This window comes from Myodes glareolus, chromosome 9 (assembly GCF_982192425.1).
Source record: "Myodes glareolus chromosome 9, mMyoGla1.1, whole genome shotgun sequence".
Lineage (NCBI taxonomy): Eukaryota > Metazoa > Chordata > Mammalia > Rodentia > Cricetidae > Myodes > Myodes glareolus.
Window position 1 is genome coordinate 61,036,885 of NC_142034.1, and position 10,175 is coordinate 61,047,059.

The following is a 10,175-nucleotide window of genomic DNA, read 5'->3' on the forward strand; positions in this document are numbered from 1 at the left end:
GTTTGGGGCTTAGGTTTGGGCTTAGTAACTCATCACTCGTTGGGCAGTTCAGAAGTTCCCCCTCCTCCCAGGGCTTGAGCTGTGACTCAGGTGCCCTTCCTCTCACCAGCCACCATCTGATGCTCAGGTCTTTGACCTTACAGGAGAAGAGTGAGCCCTGAGGTCCTCTAAGTCTGCAGATACCTAGCTACTCCCATGTTTATTTATCACAGCATGGAACAGAGTGTCCAGTCCTTGTTTTACAATCTTTCCCATGTTCCCTGGGTGTGTGGTGGCTTGGAGCCAACAGGGAGGGATGAGGAGAAGAAGGTACATACAGAAACAAATGTCCTTGGGGTGGCACACATGAGGTGGCAATTCCCCTGTCAGCTTCTTGTTGACAATGTCAACAGGCATGGAGGAGCAAAGGGAGGTGTTGAAGCCTTCCCACATATGAACTACCTCTATCCACTGACAAACAGTGACAGGCCTCCTGCTGCCGATGGCAGCCCTTCCCAATGGACTGACTAGTGCTGCGGTCTTCTTATTGCACACAGAATCCTCAAGGAAGGAAACACCCCGATGCCCATCTCATTCTCTCAGAGAACTAAGTGTTTAGGATTGAGATTAGAATATGAGACGTCTACTGTTCTCAAGACTTCACCTTCCAGGACATCTGTTTCATGCCCCCCACGCCTCTACAATAATTTTCCTGGAGCGTGATCCTGAAGCCCAGACTTCACGCTTCAGGATCACATGATTTGAGAAAAGCCTTTGAAAAGAAATAGCTTATTGGGAGCATCCTGTCATCCAGCAGTGGTACCATTCGTTTCAGAGCATACCCGTGTTTCCTTCTTCTCGGGGAGAAAACTACAGTCAAAAATGAGGTCAAGCCGGGATTTCCCAGCTAAGTCCTCCACTCTTAACTAAAGACATATGAATATTTGCCTTTGAATTGTGTGAAAAAACTGCTGGGGCTAAACTGTTGTTCAGTGGGCAGCTGGGCTAGGGAAGGGTAAAGGAAGAAAGGAGGGGAAACATAGCTTCCTGTGGTTTATAAGGGTCACAGAAGCCTTAGGAAGCAGGGACTTTGGGAACAAATTAACATATGCAAATGAAACCAACTTTTCAGGGGGAATTTGCTGTTACTTCATTAGCTCCAAGGCCAAGGGCAGCCCAGAGTGAATGCGAAGTGGATCTGGGGGTTTCCTTTTGTTTGTGTCCATGTCTTCAGGGCAGCTGGGGCAGAGGAGAAAAAGGCTACAGACCTGTCCTTGAAAGGAAACAGAACCTGTAAGCTCCTTTTGGCTTGCACACTGGCTTTTGTCTCCCAGGGGCTATTGCTGTGCTCACTGAGAGTCCAGTAATGAAGCAACTGATTAAGAACTCATTAAAAGTCCGTTGGCATCTATCATGACCACAAGCCTTTCCAGAGCCCGGTGAGACAGAGAGAGGGTGGGGTCAGCTCCAGGCCCTTTCTACCACCTCATGGCTTTGTTTTCTGAGGTCATTTAAAAATATATATATGCTTTTTAAAAATATGCTGGGTTACTGGTAGTTTGTTTTCCTCATTGCTCAATAACCCAAATTCAATGCAGCTGTGAGAACGTGTTTTGAGGAGATGGTCATTTTGTGGGTCCTCATCTTACCTTCCACTCATCCCTGGTCTTCATCTGACTGTTTCAGGCCCTTTGGAACCTGTCAGTATTATTTATTCCTTGCGGATCAGAACTAATACAAAGTAAAGGTGTGGATTAGGGAACAAGGACATTGTGGAGCACCCTGAGACAGGAACAGGCCCCTGAGAAATACAGTCTAGCTACCTGGCAAGCAAACACCTCTAACTCAGTCAGGTGACCATCAACTCTTTGGAGCTCCAAAAAGAAGTGGGTACAAGTACCCCTAACAACAGCCATCCCCGCCCACTTCTTCTGTCTAGCTTAGTTAGCTTGTAAGCAGACAGTGAGCTCTGATCTTGCAGACACTCAGCAGGTCAGGTCGTCCCCCAGATGAAGACCTGCCCTGTCTTAAGTCACTCATGCTGTGTCTGTTTTCTTCTCACTGAGACATCCTTCATCAGTGCCCAGACAAGGAGTCAGGGCGCGGCTCTCCAACGGAGGTCCTGTCTCTGGTGTCCTGCTCCAACTCTTTATAACCCTCTTTCCCTTGAGAGACTTGGAAGGCGACTGCCAGGTCCAAAGGAAACACTATTTCCCCAAATTCTGCGGGTTAGACAGTATTCCTCAGGAACTTGTGACGCTACTTCCCTGCACCAAGGAGTCATTTCCCTCATCACTGATGAAAAGGATAAATAGTTATCAGTGGTACCTATTAGATTACCAGGCACCCTAGTATCACAAATGCATTTCAGAGTCCATACTAGCAGCCAAGCTCTTCTCTCCTCATCGCATAACATAAACTCTCTCCCCCTCATGAGCTTCCCTGCTCCCAGCTTTTCATTCTCCTTTGAACCCTGCTATTTCAGCTGTGTTCTCTGGGCCTCTTCTTCTTACCAGCATGTGTTGTCTTCACCTTCCACTCTTCCGCATAGCAGCTCTCGCTCTGTCTTTCTCCCTCTCTCTCCTTCCTCTCTCTCTTTCTCCCTTTCTCTCTCTTCTCTCTTCTCTCTTCTCTCTCTCTCTCTCTCTCTCTCTCTCTCTCTCTCTCTCCCTTTCTCTTCCTCTTTCTCTTTTCTGTTCCTACTTCTGTCATGGCCATATCCAATCTACTACTTTCTCTCTCTGCTCTGGACCCTTACATGATGTGGGATTCCCCTCTGTAAGTTGTGAATGCCATCGGTTAATAAAGAAGTTGTTTTGGGCCTATTGCAGTGCAGAATAGGGCAAGGCAAGGTGAGTTTGTCCTCAGGGTCAGGGACATCAATTAGAGATTGATTAGAAATGGTATAGGGTGAAAGTTTTGTAGGCTCAGGGATATCACTGAAAAAAAAAAGAAAAAGAAATTGAATGGGATGACAGGTAGATTAGAGTGAGCTTACTCACACTAATAATATTAGTAACAGAGTGAATACTTGTGAGCTATTATTTATAGACAATTTACATTGGTACAGATTCTTGTATATTGATACAAATTCAAATTATATTTGTTATATTGAATATGCCTCTACTTCTGTTTACAAGATTTGTACACCTATGCAAAGCTATTTTGTCATATTGTGTGCATGCATGTTTCTAACTCTGCTTAAGACATTTTGTATATTGATACAATTTTAGGATATATTTATCATATTGCAATATACATTTCTACCTCTGAACAAGATACTTACACATTGTTTACATTTTGAGGTCATTGTCCTCATTTGCTGCACAGTTGTTTAAAGATTGTTTGATATAATATGAATAGTCTTTAAGCTATACAGGTGTTAAGTATTATAGGTCAAAAGTCATCCATGTTTGTCATACTTACAGTTAAACTAACCAGGTTCTTTAGATACAGAGAGACTGTATTCTACATAGGTAGGTAATCTTCAACCACCTCAGAGAACTTTAGAATATGGCATTTAAATAACTTAGGGTTCTGTCGATGTGAGACACATCTCCTCCTGGCAGCACCAATTACTTCAACAGGAAGATGGGCATCGAAAAGGCTCCTTACAGAGTTTGCTAGCCATTTGGGCAAGAAACTGTGCTTGCCTGGACCACTTGATGTTATGCTGGAAGAACTAGACATGCAGAACCCAAAGAAAAATGACTGTTGAACTTGCCTAAAGGTAAGATGGTCCTTTGGGGTTCATGCTTCATGAATGAGTTTGCCAGACATTCTGCAGCACACAGAAGAAAGTGATTTACAAACTGCCAATATAGGTGGAACTGTCTTTGAAATTTCCTGCTTCATGGAAAATCAGCTGGATACTATTGGTCTTTAGCCTGAAGACGGATGCTCCAATGATACAGAAGATCTTTGGGTGACTGTCCGGGCAGCGAGATGTCTCTGTCAACTCTAGAGTTTTGGAAGTGCTTACAATGCACTTCCTGCTAACTTAGGTAATATTATATCCTTCTGGAGTCTTTGATGGAGTTGAAGAAAGATGGTTATAAAAGATAGATTAGATATAAAACTTTAGACTCACAAAGATAGGATAAATGATAGAATGTTTTCCTTAATTTGCCACATGTAAATGAACAAAATATTGTAATTGTAATTCTTGGTTAATAACTTTTTGTATGTAATTTTACTATGTTAAAATTAAAATCTTCCTTTTTATTTAGACAGAAAATGGGAGATGATGTGGGATTCCGCTCTGTATGTTGTGAATACCTTTGATTAATAAAGAAGCTGCTTTGAGCCTATTGCAGCACAGAGTAGGGCAAGGTGGGAATTCAAAGCAGATAGAGGAGAAGAGAGTAGAAAGGCGAAGCCATACAGCTACGGAAGGAGACAGACACCCAGGAACTTTACCAATAAACCATGAGCCTCATGGTAAAATATAAAATACTAGAAATGGGTTAATTTAAAATATAAAAGCTAGCTAGCAATACGCTTAAGTGATCGGCCAAGCAGTGTTGTAATTAATACAACTTCTGTGTGGCAGTGTAGGAGATGGGGAAACTGTGGAGTTTGATGTTGTTGAAGGAGAAAAGGGTGCGGAGGCAGCAAATGTTACAGGCCCTGGTGGAGTTCCAGTTCAAGGCAGTAAATACGCAGCCGACCGTAACCATTATAGATGCTACCCACGTCGTATGGGGCCTCCACGTAATTATCAGCAGAATTACCAGAATAGTGAGAGTGGGCAAAAGAACGAGGGATCGGAAAGCGCTCCTGAAGGCCAAGCCCAACAACTGGTCCTATCGTAGGCGAAGGTTCCCACCTTACTATTTGCGGAGACCCTATGGGCGTCGACCACAGTATTCCAACCCTCCAGTGCAAGGAGAAGTGATGGAGGGTGCTGACAACCAGGGTGCAGGAGAGCAAGGTAGACCAGTGAGACAGAATGTGTATTGGGGTTACAGACCACGATTTCGCAGGGACCCTCCTCGCCAAAGACAGCCTAGAGAGCATGGCAAAGAAGAGGACAAAGAAAATCAAGGAGACGAGACCCGAGGTCAGCAGCCACCTCAACGTCGGTACCGCCGCAACTTCAATTACCGATGCAGATGCCCAGAGAACCCTAAACCACGAGATGGCAAAGAGATCCACCAGCTGAGAATTCGTCTGCTCCCGAGGCTGAGCAGGGCGGGGCTGAGTAAATGCCGGCTTACCATCTCTACCATCATCCGGTTTGGTCATCCAACAAGAAGAAACAAATATGAAATTCCAGCAATAAGAAATGAACAAAGATTGGAGCCGAAGACCTTAAGTGCTTGCTTTTTGCCCGTTGACCAGATACGCTAGAACTATCTGTATTATCTATGCAGCATGGGCTCTTTATTATTTTTACCTAAAGATGTCTCTTTTTGGTAATGACAAATGTGTTTTTTAAAAAATAGGTCTGGTTTTTCTCAATACACCTTTAATGGTTTTTAAATTGTTTCATATCTGATCAAGTTAAGATTTTTAAGAGCTTCATTTTTAATTTGTAATAAAAAGTTTACAACTTGATTTTTTCAAAAAAAAAGTCAACAAACTGCAAGCACCTGTTAATAAAGGTCTTAAATAATAATAAAAAATGTAAACAAAACTGTTGCCCTCACAACATAGACATTTTCTCCCCTCAGAGCCATTGGTCAGTGGGCCCTGCTTCTGTCAGGAAGAATGGCCTCTCACTCCTCCTCATATGGACCAATCATTCTCTAACCACCCTGAGGCTTTTTAGCACGCCTCCTCAACAGTTTTTCTACTGTAGCACAGCCTGGTCGTAGTACCCATCATAGGGCTGCTGCTGGTCAGAGGGCAGCATGTTTGACTTCCAGATTCAAAAGGACCTTACGTTAACACCATGGAATATGGCCCAAGACTTCCTGCGGTCAAGCCTTTGCCCTTTCCAGCTTCTGTTCTCTGCTCATCCCATTCCACTTTCAGGCTGTCTTTCTCCATTAATACCCTCCCAGCCTCTCTCCGGGATCTGACTCTCCTAATTTGCCCGTTCTATGTTCTTTCTCTTGTCATAAACACTGCCTTCTCTGGTAATTGCGTGCTGCTTTCCCCCACCCATTACTAAAGATCTACTTCTCAGGAAAACTCTGTCCTCTCGCTGACTAGTGTCCAGCTGCTACTTTCCTCCCTGTACCAAACTCCTGTTCCCTATCCAAATCCTTCTTCCTTACCAAGCCTCTGCTCCCTTACCAAACTCCTGCCCTCTCTGCTCTTCCTTCCCTTCACCCTGAGAAGCCTCTGAGTTCTGAACCCCTGTTCACCATTCATTGAGCTGATCTCTAAGTTCACCCATTTCTTTCTCTTTCTTTCTTTCTTTCTTTCTTTCTTTCTTTCTTTCTTTCTTTCTTTCTTTCATTCTTTCATTTTTTTTTCGTTTTTTGAGACAGGATTTCTCTATAGCTTTGTGGCCTGTCTTGAAACTCACTCTGTAGACCAGGCTGGCTTCAAACTCACAGAGATACACCTGCCTCTGACTCCCAAGTGTTGGGATTAAAGGTGTGTGCCATCACTGCCCATTTCTAAAAGAGTAAACTGAGGCCCACAACAATGTTTGTATGTTCCTTCTCCCATCCATGGTTCCAATTGATTTACCAAACACCCCTCCCCAATGGGCACCACTCAACAATGGGCACCACTCAATCTCCTCTACCTGGGGATTGTGTTTGGCTCACAATCTTAAACTCATCTCTATAAGGTAGCTACACTTATGCATGCTTTCTAGGTTTTTCAGCCGCCATGTAATAAGGCCAATAGCTTTCCTACATAAGGCTCAGGAGTTGTTCATTACCAGACCTCCACAGTTGAGTTCATTGATTTGTGAGAAAGTTGTTCATGTAATGTACTTTCTGGATTCTTGTCACCTGCCCAGAAGGGAGACTGGAGATCCCAGCCCCACTGAATCTCAATGCCTGCCCTCTTAGCACAGTCAGAAGCCAACAGTTAAGTGTGTGATAAGAACACCCAAGATCAGTTCTCTCAGGAAATTTCAAGTATCTAATACAACCATTCTCAACCTGTGGGTCGTGACCCCACAGGGGTCACATGTCAGATATCCTGCATATCAGATATTTATATGACAATTCATAACAATAGCAAAACTACAGTCATGAAGTAGCAACGAAAATCATTTTATGGTTGGGGGTCACCACAACACGAGGAACTGTATTAAAGGGGTGCGGCATTAGGAAGGTTAAGAATCACTGATCTAATAGAAAACCATTAGCTATGTAAGCACACTAGACGATTCATCTTATGACTGAAGTCCGGATCTTCTCACTGCATAACAGATCCCCATTTCCCTTCGAATTCTTCCCACGTTCTGATAGACGGTATAAACTTCACCTCTGAGGCCTCCACCTAAAGCCGCCTTTCTAAACAGTCAATGCGGCCCTCCCTCACAGACAGCCACAGTTTTCATTCTGGTTTGAGGACTATAACGTTCTCCGTCTGAGCTGGAAAGTCACCAAAGTGAATCTCTTCTGCCTCTGCTCTGCAGCAGTTACGGCTCTGGTCACTCCGTGGCTGACTCCTTGGCGGGTGATGAAAGCAGCGGTAGCTGATGACAGATATCAGCCTCTTAGGAGGGACCCTCTCAGCCAGCCCTGCCAGCCTGAGGATCTGCTATGATAATCCCCAGCACCGGGCCAAGCCCTGGCGCCCGAGTGGCACCTGCTCGCCCTGGTCAGTCCTTTATCAAGACAGTTAGATGGTATGACAGTTTGTGATTTGCCTTTCGGCTGTCTCTCCAGAATCACCCTCTCTATCTGTCCCCACCTGCTCTGGGAGTCTGGCACTCCACTGACCTATGGCCTTGGCCAATGACGAAGGACGTTGGAGGACAGAGGATAGGAGCCAAGGTTATCTCTCTCCTCGACCCCCTTTCTGCAAGATGAACCAAACTCATTTGCTTCCCAGGGTCTGATGGCCACCTTCCCCCACCCTCAGGCCTAGGCTGTCACAGGCCTGCCATGGCATTCCTGTACACACCCTCCTTGCACCTTTATCCTCTACGGAAGGTGGGGCCATTGCTCACTCTGAAGCAGACAGCAAGGCTAGTGTAGCTTAGCAAACCATGCCGAAAAACCTTCTATTTTTATCCATGCTCTGGAACATGTTAAATATTTAACATTTTTTTCTATTCTTTGAAGGTCAGAGAACTAATCTCTAGTGCCCTCTTGGCCTAGTATTTTTAGGGATGAGACTGTACTTTAGCAACTGTTTAAAACATTTTTCCCATGGCGGTGTCTTTATTTAGGTTTCTCATCAGTCCAATATAACTGATATTTCCTAGAAGCAAAAGTTATCACCTCATTTTCTTAATCATTTAAAATAATTAGCATGCAACCACTTGTAGAATGTCTTTAACTGTTTTTATCGTGGGGAAATTACCATCCAAGAAACAAAGGTTTGTACCATGTTCCAAAGAAGTCACAATTGCTCAGGAAGGAAACGACTTGCGATCTGAGGCGATGGGTCCATGGGTCACACTGTGTTTGAGTTGTTATTTTTAACCACGCAGAAACTTTGTGCCTGTTTCTTCTGCTTGAGAATTTCTGTGTCGTTCTTCCACATGTTGTATTGTAGCAGGCAGATGTCCACTTTTCATAGAATCCCTTGTTGCTAGAATAGACACAGGACCTGAGATTCACCAGTGATATTTGCATAAAGAGACTTAGGGAGTTTAAGCTATGAAGTATGACCCCAGGGATGTTAGCTTAAATCTGAAATCTCTCTCAAGGTTTTGTGTCCCTGGGGGGTGTCACTATTTTAGAGCCTGGAAAGTCTGTGGAGGAGGTATGGCACAGGAGCATGCCTTTGAAGGGTATATTCAGTCCCTGGTCCCTCTCTCGCTCTGTCTCCTGTCACAAGGTGAGCAGACACTGCCACAGGGTCCAGTTATCTCAATGTTTTGCCTCACCATGGATCCAGAATCAATGGAGCCAAGGACCATGGACAAAAACGTCCGACACTGTAAACCAAAGTCAATCCCAGCCCCTCCCAGAATTTACTGGAAATAGTTGTTGGCTGCCACCCTCCCCACCCAACACTTTAAACCAAAGCTTGTCTATGACAAATGTCCTTCAAAGTGCCTTGTCTTGGGGGTGGTCTGGCCCCTCTATCTCCATGACAGGGGAGGTAGAGAACACCCCAAGTGTAAAAAAAAAAAAATCACGTCCTTACAAACAGCTGGAAGGTAGATCATTTCCAACAGCTGTGATTTGTTCACTCTATGAGATAAAAGTGTTTACAATGGGGAAGAGAAGCTTGGAGCCCAGCCACGGGAAGGTTATCAGTGAAAAGCAAGCTCAGCTGGCAGCTCCAGATGACAGCCGAGACCGTGTTAGTATCTGCAGGATGTTGTGAGTGCCTGATTCAGTGGTGTCCTCCCTAGCTATTGCTATTCTTGTACTTGGAAACCTCACTTGAGGGGACTCTCACGCTGTGTGTGTGTCTAGGTCTCTCTCTGTTGGAAATTCCGGCTGATAGCTTCAACAAGGCTTCCCTGGTCAATTTCTTTTGGATGTCTTGAGCACCTAATTCAATGATAGTTTGCTGTCTGTTTATCTAACTGCTACTTGTCATTTATTCTTTATTACTGTGGTTTCCTATATACTTAATAAACCCACTTGTTCCAAACTAAAAGGATGCCAAGTCTGTTCTGAGAGACTTGGCCAGAACCTTGATCATGGATTTTTGGCTTGAATAATCATAAGAAAGTAAGTGTCTGTTGTTTGTCATAATATATTTGATAGTTCTAGCTAGCTAATACATTAATAATATATCATATACTTGTTTCCTGTTTGAATTTGCTGAAACATACTCTGTTGTTCAAAACCAAACACAATAATGCACTTTTTGTGATCACTGAAATGCTTTCCCAACTGATATGGCTGCACTTCTACGACGTTTACTGTAGACAGAAGTTTCTGTCCCACCCAGTCCTGTAGCCGTTTAGTCCCAAAGAAACATATAAAGGCTTATATTATTTATAAACTGTTTATCCTATTAGCTCAGGCGTATTATTAACGAGCTCTTACAACTTAAATTAACCTATAATTCTTGTCCATGTTTAGTCACATGACTTGGTATCTTTTCTCAGTAAATCATTCTCATCTTGCTTCCTTTATGTCTGGCTGATGACT

At 43.9% G+C, this 10,175-nt stretch overlaps 1 pseudogene; it reads left to right on the forward strand.

Annotated features, from left to right (window-relative positions):
- Positions 1-1,392: 1,392 nt before the first annotated feature.
- LOC125409571 (Y-box-binding protein 1 pseudogene) lies at positions 1,393-5,536 on the forward strand (annotated as a pseudogene).
- The last annotated feature ends 4,639 nt before the right edge of the window (positions 5,537-10,175 follow it).